This window comes from Pristis pectinata, chromosome 9 (assembly GCF_009764475.1).
Source record: "Pristis pectinata isolate sPriPec2 chromosome 9, sPriPec2.1.pri, whole genome shotgun sequence".
Classification (NCBI taxonomy): Eukaryota; Metazoa; Chordata; class Chondrichthyes; order Rhinopristiformes; family Pristidae; genus Pristis; species Pristis pectinata.
The window spans coordinates 96565490-96582564 of NC_067413.1; positions in this window are offsets into that span (position 1 = coordinate 96565490).

Sequence of the window (17075 nt, forward strand, 5' to 3'; positions counted from 1 at the left end):
GGAAATGTACCTGTGAGGAGCTTAAAAGCCTTATATAACCTACCCATTAGGCTACTTCTGATAGTACCAGTAATAGCAAAGTCAAGGAATGGCTTTGAAAAGTTTGTTCAGTTGAGTGAATCTTCAATGCTGGAATAATGGGAGTTCTGATGTTTATAACAACTTGCCTTTTTATTTAGCTGCTCTGTGTAACAGAGTAGAAGCTTTGGCCCACATTTTCTTCGTGTTTACCGTTCCTCTGGTGTTGGATTTTGGACTTGCAGTGGAAGAAAGTAGAAAAGGACTTCATTTCCTTCCAGGTCCAAAACACTGTTGCAATTTTATTGTTCAGAATCCCTGCCCAAGCCTGCTAATTTACTTTCTCTATTAGTCCCCCTGCCCAGTACGTAAACTGTAATTTAACTGTAACTTCTCGTGCAATTTTGCATTTCGTCCCCTGTGATTTCCATAGGAATTACAAATATTGAAGGTTTACAGTTAGCTGCAGGTTGCTAGGCAGCGGTACTGAAGATAAAAGAACTAGTAGCGGCCATTCTGTTCTTGGGATCTTTTTGTCAATTCATATTGGGAATAGACATTTTGTTTACATCTTGGCTTTACTTGAACCTCCAGAAGCTGCCCAAGGGTTCTAACTCTGTATCTGTTGCTTCTGCACTAATTTCCTGCTCCCCTCCTCATTCCCCATCCCTCTCCCCCTCCCCCTCCCCCCCCCCCACACTTCAACTCCCCCTCCCACACTATCACTGATACGTCAGTCCTCGGCCTCCTCCACTGCCAGAATTCCAAGCGCAAGCTGAAGGAACAGCGCCTCATTTTGTGTCTTGGAACCTTGCAGCCTAACAGCATGAACATTGAATTCTCCCACTTTAGGTAATCCCCACCCCCTTCCCCACAAACCCCCCCCCCCCCACCATGCTTCTTCTCCTCTTCCCTTTCCTAGCCCTTTTTTCCCTCTCTCCATACCTTTGACCCGTCCCCTGGTGGATCTGCTCTCCCCTCCTCCCCCCGCACCTGCCCATCACTATCTCTTACCTGCATCTACCTATCACCACCCTATGCCCACCCCGCCTCCCCTCTTTTGTCCACCTATCACTGCTCTGCTTTTCCCTCCTATATATTGGGCTTCCCCTTTCCCTATCTTCAGTCCTGAAGAAGGGTCCTGACCCGAAGCGTTGACCGCCTGCTTTCCTCCATGGATGCTGCCTGGCCTGCTGAGTTCCAGCATCATCATATTTTTCATCTAGATTCCAGCATCTGCAGTCCTTTGTTTCTCATTCCCTGTCCCCCGGGACTCAGGAGGAATGTTACAAGGGATTGTAATTTAACACACTCATAGCTACTCACAGAAGATGGGGCCTTTCTAAATTTCACAGATTTTCATGCTTGAGGTAATGCTACCATTATAAGCAAATAATAAATTTGCCAGATACTTGCCTAGCGTCTGGCACTCACTTCCATCAGAGGTACCACATTTCCTGTGGCAGTAATGTTGACCAATACTGAGCTACTATGACCTGTCAAGTTCATCTAGTTTCTCAATATATACATGATGTTTTCCACTCTTAACAGTGACTCAACTTCCCAGATGTGAATGTTCATCAACAAATCACTAGAATCTTTCCTGCCTCTTTGTAGAAAGATATAATTAAAAGATAAAAAGAACATTGTTCGCTTTATGTGCATATAAACATGTGCTATCCAGGAAGTTGTGATTCCTTTCATTTAGGATATTTCATAATCCCTTTGCTGTTCACAGGTCTAAACCGTGTATCTGGAATTGGAATTGGAATTCGTTTATTATTGTAACATGTACTGAGGTACAGTGAAAAAATTGTCTTGCATACTGTTTGTACAGATCAATTCATTACATAGTGCATTGAGGTAGTACAGGGTAAAACAATAACAGAATGCAGAATAAAGTCTAACAGTTACAGAGAAAGTGCAGTGCAGGCAGACAATAAGATGCAAGGTCATAACGAGGTAGATTGTGAGGTCAAGAATCCATTTTATCGAAAGTATCTGCATATCTGATTACAGTCATGGGGGAACTGGATTATGAGGAAGAATTATATAAAGTGGGCATGCTCCACCAAATATACAGAAGTTTTGAGATATGATTACAGTCTGTGGGATTCTAAAGGGCCTAGTTATTGCTGCTGATGATCAGCTATTTCACCTTGTCCAGAAAAGTAGAATCAAAAAGAAAGGCAACGACCAAACTAACCTATCAGAAGACATTTTATGAATGAGATATCAATTTGTGACTAGGCTCCCTGGGAAGATATTGGAAGTAGATGGTATTGAATAATTCAAATCTGTGTGAGATACATCCGTTTCAGAAAGCAGCGTATTGAGAATCAGAATCAGGTTTATTATCACTGACTTACACGTCGTGAAATTTGTTGTTTTGTGGCAGCAGTACGGTGCAAGACATAAAGACATAAAAATTACTATAAGTTACAAAAATCTGTACGAACAGTATGCAAGACAAGTTTTTCACTGTACCTCGGTACAAATGACAATAATAAACCAATACCAATAAATAAATAGTACAAAAGAGGAATAATGAGGTAGTGTTCATGGGTTCATGGACCATTCAGAAATCTGATGGCGGAGGGGAAGAAGCTGTTCCTGAATTATTGAGTGTGGGTCTTCAGGCTCCTGTATCTCCTCCCCGATGGTAGTAACATGAAGAGGGATACGGTATATGTGTAATTTAAGCCAGAATTTATGATAATTGTAACAAACTTGGAAGTAAATGACTTTGACCCTATAATCATTGGATCCTTGACTTACCAGGACAGCAGAATGCAAACACGACTGACCTGAGGATATTGTTCCTGTTTCCGACCATACTCTCCATACACAGACTAAAGACCCCACCATCACTGACTCAGTGGAGCTGCTCCTTGTTTGCACCTCAGAATCATGCCCCAAGTGAAGCTACACATTCCCTCAAACATTAGGACCACTGTATTAAGCCACTATGCTTAATGTTCTTGCAATAACTCCCAATGTTGGATAGAAATCACCTTTGATGGTCTGCACAATGTCCTCATGTGATACCTTGGAAAAAGTTTATGATGGCAATAGACTTACCCACTGTCTTCGATCCTGTAACCAGCAACAACATCACCTTCCTCACCTCATGAATGCGAGAGGCTATTTTAAAGAACGTGATAACAAGACACTTAGAAAATACAAACAACATTAGACAAAGTCAACATGGATTTGTGAAAGGGAAGATGTGATTGACAAAGGATGTAACCAGAAGAACAGATCAGGGAGAATTATTAAATGTCGTGTAGATTTTCAGAGGACTTTGATTGGAAATTAAAGTGCAAAATTAAGATAAGGTAAGATCTCTTTATTAGTCACATGTACATCAAAACACACCGTGAAATACATTTTTTTTGCGTAGTGTTCTGGGGGGCAGCCCGCAAGTGTGCGCAAGTACGTGGGATTGTGGATAATATACTGGCACAGATTTAAAATCAGTTTACAGACAAGAAACAGATAGAAGGGTCTTTCTCAGGTGGTAGACAGTGACCACAGGGATCAGAGATTAGGCCCCATCAATGTGTTGGACAAGGGAACCAACTGCTATATTTTTAAGTTTGATTACAATGCAAAACTGGGTGGGATTCTGCGTTGTGGGAAGTCAAAAACAGGATCAATATACTAAGGTCTGTCATGTTTGCATTCTATTGTCCTGGTAAGTCAGTGATACAATGATTATTACAGTCAGTTCAAAAAGGACCCAGGACTGATTTAGACAAGTTCAGTGAGTCAGCAAATACATGGCAGATACAGTGTAAATATGAAGGTATCCATTTCATGAGGAAAACAGAAAAGGAGAGTGTTACTTATATACAGTATATAAATACTCTGTCGATACACAGTATTCTAGGTCTGATTTCACCAAGGTCCTGTATAATGGTAGTAACATATCCTTGCCCCTGCACTGAAAACCTCCTGCAATGAAGGCCAATAGGTATTTGCCTTTTTAACTGCTTGCTGCACTTGCATGTTTCTTTTCAGTGACAGGGCTACAAGTAAAGCCTGGTCCCTCTCTACATCAACAGTTCCCAATCTATCACCATTTAAGTAACACTCTCCTTTTCTGTTTTCCTAATGAAAGGGATACCTTCATATTTACACTGTATCTGCCATGTATTTGCTGACTCACTTGTCTAAATCAGTCCTGGGTCCATTTTGAACTGACTGTTATTGGATCCCTGACTTGCCAGGACAACAGAATGCAAATATGACAGACCTTGGTATATTGATCCTGTTTTCGACTTTCCACAACTCACAATCCCACCCAGTTTTGCATTGTAATTTTGGGTCTCTTCACCCCGAACATTTGTCAGACTGATTCCTAGGATGACAGGACTGTCGCATCAGGAGAGATTACACTAACTAGGCCCATATTCATGACAGTTTAGAAGAATAAGAGATCTCATTAAGATGCTCAAAATTTTGACAGGGCTCAATATGCATGGAATATGTTTCTTAAGCCGGGGTCACAGTCTCAGAATATGGCACAAGACATGTAGGACTGAGATGAGGACAAATTCTTTCACTCTAGGGTGTGAATCTGTGGAATCATCTATCACAGGAGGTTGTGAAGGGCAAGTCACAGAATATGTTGAAGACAGAGAATGAAAAAATCTCCAGACATACAGTAAAAGGCATCAAGGAGTATAGGGAGAGTATGGTGGGAGTATGGTATTGAGTTAGGTGGCCAGCCATGACCTGACTAAATGGTGGAACATACTTGAAGGGCTGAAAGGCCTAGTTCTGCTCTTAATTTTCTGTTTCTATGTTGGTGTCATCTTGCTCTTCTATCCTGTAACCTCTCATAAGACCACAACAATATTGTTTGTCTTGAGGGGCATGGTGAACAGCTATGTCTTCTCTCACCACCTGAGCTTCCCAACGTATCTCAAATATCTATCCCTGTCCTTCACTACCTGTCCTCTTGTTTAAGCGAGCAGGTTCACCACACTAGATCTCTCACCTCCTTGCTCTCACAAGCAGTGATATCCTGAACTCAATGTCAATGTACAGTCTGTGGCTTTGTGTATCATCTGTAGTGTTGCTGCATGTTGTATCACTCAGGCTAGGTAGAGCTAACAGCAAACCACCGAAAAGTACATTTACACTTATCTACACTACAGAGGGCATGGCCAACGGTCTTCCTGAATATCACATATCTCAGTAATGACAGCCTCAGACAATGTGAACTGTGAATGTAGTGTTTGTTGGGGAGATCCAGGCAGGATGGGGTGTCTCTGTAGACTCTGTGGAGGTACGTTCTTTGCAGATGAGCATGCCTTTGCCCCCACCTCAAGGAGACATTCCAACCTGAAATCATGGCAATAACGGTCCATCCAGTAAAGACATGTTGGTCCCATGTCACTACCACGGCACTCAATGGATGTGCATCTTAGCAGCTAAATGCTGGAGAAGATTGTTGGTTTAACTACATTTCATGGATCTTAGAAGGTGCTTTGGCAGCCTGCTGTCAAATCCTGGACATGCCCTCTTCTCGTTACTGCCAGTGGGGAGAAGACCCACACTCAACATTTCAGGAACAGCTTCTTCCCCTCCACCATCAGGTTTCTGAACGGTCCATGAACCCATGAACACTACCTCGTTATTCCTTTTTTTGCTCTATTTATTTATTTTGTTATCTATTGTAATTCTCAAGTTCAAGTTATATTTTATTGTCATTCACCCACATGCTGTAAAACACATGGAGGAACGAAATGTCGTTTCCCCCAGACTCACACAACAGAGGACATATATAGGACAGAGGACGTACAATAAACGCAGACAGAAAAATTGTGCAAGTGTTTATTGTATGTTCTCTGTTCTGTGTATGTCCTCTGTTGTGTGAGTCTAGGGGAAAAGACATTTTATGTCTTTGCACTGTACTGCTGCCACAAAACAACAAATTTCACCTCATATAAGATGGTGATAATAAACCTGATTCGGATTCTGTCCAGTCAGGACTTCAAGTGACTAAAAGGTGTCACTTTAACTAGTGGGGAAAGAAGCAAACTATGCATCTGCTGATCTACATCGGACTACAATTTATGTCTTTATGGGCAGACAGTTACAGTGTATAACTACTGATTAATTAGTAGACATCGAACACTGGTAATAAATGGTGGTGCAGAACTGCTCAGACCAATTTCCTAGTTGGTGTGTTTTCACCTGGAAATGATCACTGGAGCAATCTGCTCCAGGTAAAATTGAACTTGGCACAGTTATTGCCTAAAATAACTGGTGCAACACAATCCAATTTCAAGGCTAATGCAAGGGAGTATTTCTGGTCCAGCTGCCTCATAGAAACCGAAAATAACGGGACCAAATCCTGTGCAGGTATGAACTGCACACCCAGCATAATTTGTATCACCATTCAAATCTTAAAGAGGCTCAGAATTCATCATTTCTCATATTTGGATGGAGACCATTCTGCCCATCAAGTCTATACTGGCTCTCATAGCTCACCCATCAGTTCCATTCTCCCACATATCTCTTTGCAACTTATTCTCTCTCACATGCCAATCAACTCTCCCCCTGCCTGCCCCCCCTCCCCCGGCTCCGCCAACCCTCCCCAGTCCTCCTGCCGCACTCCTGTTTGTGCCAATGAATCTAATAACCAGCACATTTTTGAGATGTGGGAGGAAATTGGAGCACCCAGGGGAATCCTGTCTGGTCACAGGAAGAACATGCAAATGTGGAAACTCCACACAACAGTATCCAAGGTCAGGGTTGAACGAAGGTTATTGATGCTGCACTATTGTGGTATCTATTGGAGACGGTCAGTTTCCTCAGTAATACACGGAGATCAGGATAAAGTGATGCAATTAAAAATCTGGCAAAATTTACATCTCGTTCCTTCAGTTTCTCTGCAAACCTTGACCAGCATGTTTGGAGGCAGATGTTTCCAGCTGCAGGAAGGAGAAAGTTTGCAGCAGCACTGAAGGATTCACAGTTTCCCTGCTTGTGTGAGAGTTAGGATTCTAACACAAGGAGAAACTTAAATGCAGTAGAAGTTGGACAAAAATTGAATAGAGTAACAAGGAAAATAAAACAAATATGACGCAGTTAAGGAAAGGAGAAAGCATGGTAATACACAAAAATGTTGGAGGAACTCAGCGGGTCAGGCAGCATCCATGGAGGGGAATAAACAGTCAACGTTTCAGGCCGAGACCCTTCATCAGGACTGGAAAAGAAGAGGGCAGAAGCCAGTATAAGAAGGTGGGGGGAGGGGGAGGACCACACGCAGGCAGGTGACAGGTGAGTTCAGGTGATAGGTGAGTCCAGGTGAGAGGGGGAAGTTAGTGGGTGGGGGAGGGGGAGAAGATGTAAGAAGCTGAGAGGTGATCGGTAGAAGAGGCAAAGGGGCTGAAAAAGAAGAAATCCAATAGGACAGGGCATGATGAAGAAGGAAATGTGAAATTAGAAAGTTTAGGTGAATAAATAAATTGTAAAATTATAATGGGAGTAAGGGTACAACAAACTTGAAGCTGCTTTAATACTGTTTGCGCGTTCACGACCCAATGCTCAGTTAGATTTCTGTGCTTCCTTTCACAAGGTTTGTAACTATTCACACAGAGGGATTTCTGTATAAAGCAGCCTTATGGATTGGTAAAAGCTCCAGGTATTGATTTGCTTCCAACCTGCTATAGATTTTGTTGAGGATTTTTAGAAGCTGTTCAACAGTAAATCAATGGCTGGTGGGAAAAAAACAGGGTTGATCTGACAAAAAAGTCTGTAAATCAGGTTGCTGATAGTACTTCATCCCCAACCATGTGCAGTTACCGAACTTCAGAAATTGCGATATTGTTGTGACAACCCAGCAGTCGGTAACAACTAACAATAAAGTATCAGAATGATACAACACAGGAGGTTATTCAGCCCATCAAGCGTGTGACAGCTCTAATTTTTCCTATTGGTTACATTCCCTGACACCTCCTCATCGCTCTGCAAAACCTTCCCCTTCAACTATTTGTCAGCACGCTTTTAGAAAGCAACTATTGAATCTTTTATCACCAGCCTTGCAGATAGTGCATGCCAAATCCTGCTGAACAATAAGACAAATCTCTTCACCTCACTCTGGTTCATTTACCACTTTCCACACCCAGTTCCTGACCAGCAAGGCCCAGTGTAGCTCCTAGTCAGAAGCAGCTACACCACAAGGCTTACTGGATATTAGAGCCATCAAAATGTTTGCAAAAATCTCCAATAATTCTCAAACATTGAGAAAATAGTTCAAAATCATTAAAATATCATACTATCTGGATAGAACTGGGCAGAATTTGGAAAGAGCTGCGCTGTCCAATGCTACATCTGCCACTACAATCTACTTTTTCTCACTCTTAGATTGTGAGTCACCGGGTGAAAACCAAAATAACTACATTTCAATAAAATCAGTAGATCAATATAACTACAAGAACAGCTAACACTGGAAACACCCAGCAGGTCAGACAGTATCTGTGGAAAGAGATCCAGTTGACCTGAAATGTTAAGTCTGTTTCTCTTTCCACAGATACTGTCTGACCTGCTGTGTTTCCCACATATTATGTACTTATTTTAGATTTCCAGCATCTGCATCTTTTGGATTTTCACTATCTACATGACTGGTTTCACTGACATACGAGTTTTTGATTTGAACAAGCATGTATCCTGTGATGATGTTCCCTTAGAATAACACAGAAGTCATGCTGAGTGACCTTGGGACCAAGTCATAAACAGGAGGACATAGCTACAAAGGAGTGGGGGGGGGGGGGGGGGGGGGGGAGGGGGCTAGTCAATAAAAGAGGTGAGTATAAATTCCTGAAACTCATTGCCTCCGAGTGTGATGGAGGCCAGATATATTAAAACATAGAACAGCACAGTATGGACCCTTCGGCCCACAATGTTGTGCCGAACTGTATGAACACCTCCTCCGTGATCAATCTAACCCTTCCCTCCTGCACAGCCCATAACTCTCACTTTTCTCATTTTTCTCACTTCCTATCTAAGAGCCTTTTAAATGTCCCTATCCCTAAGGTGGAGGTAAATAAGTATTTGAAAGATCAAGGAATTGAAGGTTATGGGGAACTGGCACAGAAGAGGAGTTGAGGACAGCATTGATCATACTGAATGGCAGGGCAGGCTTGAGAGATCCAATAACCTACTTCTGTTCCTATTTTCTTGTTGTCTTGTTCTTGTGGGAGGGTCCTGCAGGAGATAAAAAGCATGAGTAAATGAGCTCTTTCAAAACCTAGCCCAGGCCGAATTACCTAATTCTATGCTGCAATATTCTATAATCTCAGAAATAGCAGGAGGAGACAATTGATTTGATGGAATCAGTTTTTAAAGGGGAATATGTTGGTTGGATCTTCCTTATAATGCTCAGCTCTTGCGTGTGTATATTTCCTTTTATTAATGTCTCCCTGAATTATCATTTCTGCCGGGTATCGTGGATCTTCATCAGATGATGAAAAATTTCAAAGTTCATGTTTGTGTTTCCAGCGAATTTTATTCCCAGGAACTTTTGAGTTAATCCTCTGAGTGACAAGTGGAGATGTTTGATCCATTTCACAAAATCTTTCACTCAAATTGTCTCCATAATTGGATCCTTTGTTGCAATCTCAGTGTGTTTGAGATAGTCGGCAGAAGCTATTTGGTTTATCTATAATCTGGATGTAGTTTGCCAATAGCTTAAAGGTAGCCACTTAGCATAATTATTTATACACGTGAGGATTCACCACCATTTCAGAATGCTTAGCTTTTCTGTGTTCTGAAAATGGTATAATTACTTAATAAATTTTAGATTCCCAAACCAACCATGTAAACTTGACTGCGTCTTTATGACACAAAATTGAAACTTCTTTGATTTTCCTTCATTTTGGCCACTTCTTAACAAAATCTTAGTAGAGCCTGCTGCTTCATAGTTCCAGTACAGAGGTTCAGTTCTGACCTCTGGTGTTGTCTGTGTGTTTGCAGGGAGAATTCACTGCATCGAAAAGGATGAACACAAAAAGTGTTACCATTGCCTTTTTGAAGCACTCGATAATCTCCGGTTAATTTTCGCCTTATATTGGAACACATGCAGTTGGTTGTGAGACCTGTTGATATAGTACATACCCCAACACTGTGGTGTAGCTGGTAGAACTGTGCTCTCACAGCTCCAGTGACCCAAGTTCAATTCTGGCCTTCGGTGCTGTCTGTGTGGAATTTGTTTGTTCTCCCTGTGACCACTGTGTTTCCTCCGGGTGCTCTAGTTTCTTTTAACATCTCAAAGACATGCAGTTTAGTAGGCTAATTGGTCAATTTAAATTGCCCACCTAGTGTATGTGGAATGCGAATGTGTGGAGAATAAGTTTCAGGGAAAATTAGTGAGGGATTGCACTGTGAGCCAGCACAGACAATGGGCTGAATAGCCTCCTATGTCATACGGAAATATGGAAATATCATTGTGTCTTGGATTCAGAAGCACAGACACCAATGAATTTACTCTTCATCCCAAAGGAGATCTGAACAACCTCTGCCACTTCACCAGTTTACAAAGCAAGCTCCAAAATTACAGCTTCGCTCGAGCTGGGATGATGATAAGATAATTCCAATTAAGGCACAATTCATTGTCCCACACCAAAGCCTCAAAAACCTACCCCCATTGTGTTTGCACTGTACATATTGCTGTGATTATATAGTGGGGGAGTCGTCGTCGTCGTGGCTATCCCTCAAGGTCGAGGATGATGGTCCTCGTTCCATTGATCTATTTATGGGTTCTCAAGTGGCTTGTGAGTCCAATTGAAGTAGCCCACAGAGCGAAGACGCCTGTGCGTGTATTTGTTTAACGTGTACTTGATGTTGCACTACAAAAAGCACACGATATTTCACAAATCAACCAACTGATTCCAATGGCATGGAAACCACAACAATTGGAGCTGATGGATTTGTTGCAGCCTTCATCCGCCTTCACAGCCGTTGAGTTCGAAGTAACTTCATCCGCCTGTTCCACCGTTGAGGTCTTGGTTGGATTGTTCTCTGTCAGGGACCTCACCATCGACCTTACCGCCATGGGTGACCCTACCAGAAGCATAGCTCCAGACGGCATCGCTCTCAGGATGTCAGGACCACACAAGCTTCCCCACCACGACAAGGTGACAATCCACGGAAAAGTATTGGGGGAGTGACTAGAACTTAACCAGAGCAACCAAAGGTTGAGAAAAGACCAATCGCATTATTATGGGGCTTCTGTGAAAAGAACTTAAATGGATAGAAGGGTCCCAAAACTCCTTGAGGACCTGCTCCACCAACATAACCCCTGGTGAGAATCTCAATTCTGTGGCTATTTTTATAGCTAAATAAGCTTCTGAGGCCTACAACTATACGTGGCACATGCCCCTGCTCAGATATTTCTTTGTAAGATACCTCGATCATATTCCTCAACCTGAGGTGCCTTGAATGAGAGGGTTAACACATGAGGAACGTTTGACGGCTCTTGGGTTGTACTCCTTGGAGTTCAGAAAAATGAGGGGCAACTTCATAGAAACATTTTGCATGTTAAAAGGCCTGGACAGAGTAGGTGTGGCAAAGTTGTTTCCCATAGTAGGGTAGTCTAGTACAAGAGGGCACGATTTCAGGATTGAAGGGTGCCCATTTAGAACAGAGATGCGAAGAAATTTCTTTAGCCAGAGAGTGGTGAATCTGTGGAACTTTTTGCCACGAGTGGCTGTGGACCAAAGTCATTGTGTGTATTTAAGGCAGAGACTGATAGGTATCTAGGTAGCCAGTGCATCAAAGGTTATGGTGAGAAGGCGGGGGAGTGGGGTTAATGGGAGAATGGATCAGCTCATGACAGAATGGTGGAGCAGGCTTGATGGGCCCAATGGCCGACTTCTGCTCCTTTGTCTTATGGTCTATGGTCTAATTCCAAATAAGTTAAAATGACCACCCTGCTCACCCACAGAAACATCCACATTACTGTGGCATCTGAACACGTCCTACAGGCACAGGTGAATTGCCTGGCACTTGTGTGGTACAAATGTTACTTACTGGACCATACCTGACTGTTGTCCAGAAAATGCTGAGGACACTGGGCAGCCCAGGCAGCATCTGTGGAGGGAGAAACAGTTGATGTTTCTGATCAGTAATCCTTCATCAAAACTACAAAAGTGAGAAAACAAGCATGTTTTGTTGCAGAGAGAGGGAGGGATGGAGAGAACAAGGGGAATATCTCTGACAGAATGGAGACCAATGTTGCCCAGCTGACATATTTGTCTCTGGTGTCTATGATACGGAAATTAACTTTTGTTATAGCTGATTTGACTGGAAGAGCGTAAATAGAGGAAGATGAACAAGGGGATGTATGGAGCTTCTTTTGCTGACAAGTTAGAAGTGCAATTGATTATGGAACCTTCAGCAAACACTCAGTTACTGACCTTATGATAAAAGGAAGAGCACCAATGAAACAGCTGCCTTGGATGCTACCCTAAGGAATTTCTGCGGTAATATGCTGGGGTTTGGAGAATTGACATCCACCAACAACAACAACAACCATCTCCCTTTATGCATGGTATGATTCCAACCATTGGAGTGTTTTCCTCTTGATATCCATTGACTCCAGTTTTAACAGGGCTCCTTGATGCACACTGGGTCAAGTGCAGCCTTGATGTGCAGAATACTCAATCTCACCTCACATCTATCATTCAGCTCCTTCATCCAAACTCAAGTAAAGTCCAAAGCCAAGCGGGACAAGCAAAACCCAAATTGGACATTAATGAGCTGGTTATTGGTGAGTAATTGCCATTTGACCGAACTATCAATGACGCCTTCCACTGCTTTGCTGGTGATTGAGAGTAGACTGACTGGCAGCGGATAATGATGTATCCTGCTTTTTGTGGGTAAATAACACCTGGACAATTTTCCACATTATTATGTAGACATCAATGTTCTGACTGCTGATGCAGCTTACAGCTAGTTCTGGAACAGGTCTTCCGTATTACAGGCTGGGATCTTGTCTGGTCCCGCAGCCTTTCCTGTATCAACTGTTCTTAGCCATTACTAGAAATCATGTGGAGTAAATCATGTTGGCCAAGGACTGATTTCTCTGATGAATAGGACCTCAGAAAGATGCCAAGAGGGATGTGGCACCTGGGATGTATTTGATTGCAAATGTTCAGCCTTTTCTTTGACTCTCACCAACTGCAATTGAAGATGGAGTTTCTTCCACCCGTTAACTGTTTAATTGCCCCCCCCGTCCATTTACAACCGATGTGGGATTGCAGAGCTCTGTCCTTTGCTCGCTGTTTTTACTGTTAGCACGTGTGAAGTACTGTGCAGCTTTTCCAGGTTGTACTTCGGTTTTGGGCATTGCTGATGCTGCTTCTGGCAGGACCTCTGCACTCTGAACTGAATCAGGTTTCAGGTCATAGAACATAGAGTTATCCAGCATGGAAGCAGACCCTTTGCACCACCGAGTCTGCATTGACCATCGGGCACCCACTTACACTGATCCTACATTAATCCTACTTGTTTTCATTACTCCTTTATTCCCCAGCAGCTCCCCCCAGATTCTACCACTCACGTACACACTAGGGACAATTTTCAGTGACCAATTATCCCACCAACCTGGGATGTTGTACTTACCCAGACTCACTCGGCCCCATTCCTACTTTCCTTAGTTCCCTGCACCTCATTGTCTCTCCCACATGCCAATCAATTTAAAGCAAGACTTGAGAATTCCTATACTCTGTTTTACATCTTGTAGTACTCGGGTCTCATCATTTTTTGTTCTTTCTTTGATTGCAGAATGCTTTTGCTATTAAAAGACCTGCTTTCACACGGCACTCTTGATCATCAAAACAAGCAGTTTGTTACATGATCTTGAATGGTCAAAGCTGGTTTGAATTTTGTACTCTGCCTTGGAGTTTGTCCTTCCAAAGTGTACCACCTCACACTTCTCTGGATTGAACTCCATCTGCCACTTCTCAGCCCAGCTCTGCATCCTATCAATGTCCCTCTGCAATCTTTGACAATCCTCCACACTATCCACACCACCAACCTTTGTGTCATCTGCAAACTTGCCAACCCACCCTTCTACCCCTTCATCCAAGTCATTAATAAAAGTCACGAAAAGCAGAGGTCCCAGAACCAATCCTTGTGGGACACCACTCGTCACAGCCCTCCAATCTTAATGCACTCCTTCCACCACAACCCTCTGCTTTCTACAGGCAAGCCAATTCTGAATCCACATGGCGAAGCTTCCCTGGATCCCATGCAGTAATGGTGCTACCAAGCCACTGCTGGTGATGGTCACTGAAGGACCCACCCTTGCTGTTTTCAGTGCTTCTTCCAAATGTTTTTCAACACGGAAGAACACTGATTCATCTTCTGGTGGATGGCAATCCAGAGGATGTTTCCTTGCCCATGTTTGACCTAAAACAATCAGACTTCAAGGAACTCCAAGTCAATGTTGAAGACTCCTAGGGTACTTCCTTCCTCTTGTGTATCTCTGTACCACCACTTCTGATATACCCAGGCATTGTGAAAGAGGAGTGTCATACATTGTTGTAAAGTATGATTCTGCATGAACCATTGCATCAGCCTATTGCTTGACCAGTTTGTGAGCCAGGTCTCCTCATTAAAATATTGAGCTCTATAGGCTGGAATGGTTCCTTCATGTACAAAGTGTCAATTCATGGGACACCCATAACATGCAGTAACCCATCTAACAACCTCTTTGATCATATCAATAGGACGGCTCAGTGGTTGGTAGAGTAGAGCAGCAGGTAGTGCAGCTGTCTCACAGTTCCAGCAACCAGGTTCGATTCTGACCTTCAGCACTATCTATGTGAATATGTGGGCTTCTCCCTGATATTCTCATTTCCTCCCACCGTCCCAAAGACATGCTGGTTTTGAGGCAAATTGGTTACTGTAAATTACCCCGAGTGTAGGTGGTGATTGAGAATTACTGGGGGCGGGTGGGGGGTAGGATTGGAGTTGATGGCCATATGAGAGAGAATAGGGTGGCACGGTAGCATAGCGGTTAGCGTAACACTATTACAGCGCCAGCGATCGGGGTTCAATTCCCACTGCTGTCTGTAAGGGGTTTGCACTCTCTGTGACTGCGTGGGTTTCCTCCAGGTGCTCCGGTTTCCTCCCACATTCCAAAGACGTATGGGTTAGTAGGTTAACATGGGTGTAATTGGGTGGCATGGGCTCATTGGGCCAGAAGGACCTGTTACCGTGCTGTATAAATAAAGTTAAAAAAAAGGTTACAGGGAACTAAGTGGGGGAATGGGATTGATGAGATTGCTTTAAGAGTCAGCATCGACTCGAGGGCCAAGTGGCCTCTTTCTCTGTCATAAGGATGTATGAAAAAAGGAATGTAATTCGATTAATGTACAACCTGTGGGAAGTGCTAATCACCTTACACCATGTATAAATACAAGAAAATTGGTGCAACTTGTTCATCGTGTGTCAGTCCACCAAACCAGCTCTGACCATTCAAGGTCATGTAACAAGCTACTTGTTCTGATGATCAAGAGTGCCGCATGAAAGCAGGTCTCTTAACAGCAAAAGCATTTTGCAATCAAAGAGAGAACAAAAAGTGATGAGACCCGAGCACTACAAGATGTAAAATAGAGTATAGGAATTCTCAAGTCTTGCTTGGCATGTGGGAGAGACAACGAGGTGCAGGGAACTAAGGAAAGGGGGAATGGGGCCAGTGCGTCTGGATAAGTCCAAGTGTAATTTCCTGGTTAAACCCAGAGCCTCTGATCACCAAGAACTCACTGCTTCTGAAATTGGAATATAAGGAGGGTTGTCGTCCAGTCCTGTTTTATCTGCTTATCTGGTGTTCTCAGCCATTTCTTGACGTCATGTGAAATGCATTGAATTGGTTTGGTAACTCCAGCACTGACTGAGATGGCCCTGAATTGAAAGACAAAGTTGCCAGACTGGGTCTGTAGCAGGTAGCAAGGATAAACCCACTTGCTTCATACTCACCAATCTATCTAAATGTTCATCCTGTAGCCCGAAGATAGGAAAGAGGGAAGCCAGTGACCAGAGAAAGGGAGGACAATTTATCCTTTGTACAAGTAGTAGTCGGCAGAATTTCCAGTTCACCCTCCTCCATCCTTTGTAAAGTCTTTCCTTACCTTTTTCCTTATTCTTTGCACTGTGGAATTGTAGAAGTTTATAGCTCAAAAGGAGGAATTGTGTCCACGCCAGCCAGACAAGGACCATTAATCCCACTTCCCAGCTCTTGGTCCACAGCCGTGTTGTTTATGGATCTTCACGTGGCCATCCAGGTACTTTTTTAAATTTGGAGGGGGCTTCTGCTTCCACCACATTGTCAGGCAGTGAGTTTCAGACCCCTGCTACTTGCTTATTGCAAAAGACTTTCCTCAACTCCCATCTAATCCTTCTACCAATTAACTTAAACCTACACTTTCTATTTGTTATCATGAACAGATACATCTTCCCCAGGTAGATTGGTGAGTATGAAGTATAGTCAGCACGCAAATTTCAAACCACTCTCTCGGGTGATTACAGGCTGTTTTATTGGTTTAATTAATTAAATCATTGTTATTTTATTATTAATTTAGCCCTATTTCATAAATGCCAAGCATTTCACCAATTCAGCAAATCCCCACACTTTCCAAATACCCAGTCTTTCCACTTTGTTAAATTTTGCCCTCAGTTGAAATGCAGCCACTAGATGTGAACCCCACAGGAAAGAAATTGATGTCATCAGTGCCTACTTTGTTGAACAACTTCCAGCCCAAGGGTCAAAAAATCCATTCATCTCATTGCTAGTTCAGAGTTCCAGCAACCTTTAATGTAAAGTCTAGAAGATGTAATAACCCCAATTAAAGGCGCTTCTCGCAAGGTTACCTGTTTCAGTTATTTCTGCCCCATTGTTCCTATTGTGATCGCTGATGATGCCTTTCGTGATCGGCTGTCTTCTGTTGCGATATTTGCTGCAGTCTCCTACTGATATTCCTTTTGTCATTTTGTTACTATGTTCTTTGGTATGAGATATGGGTGAAAGTAGTAATGCA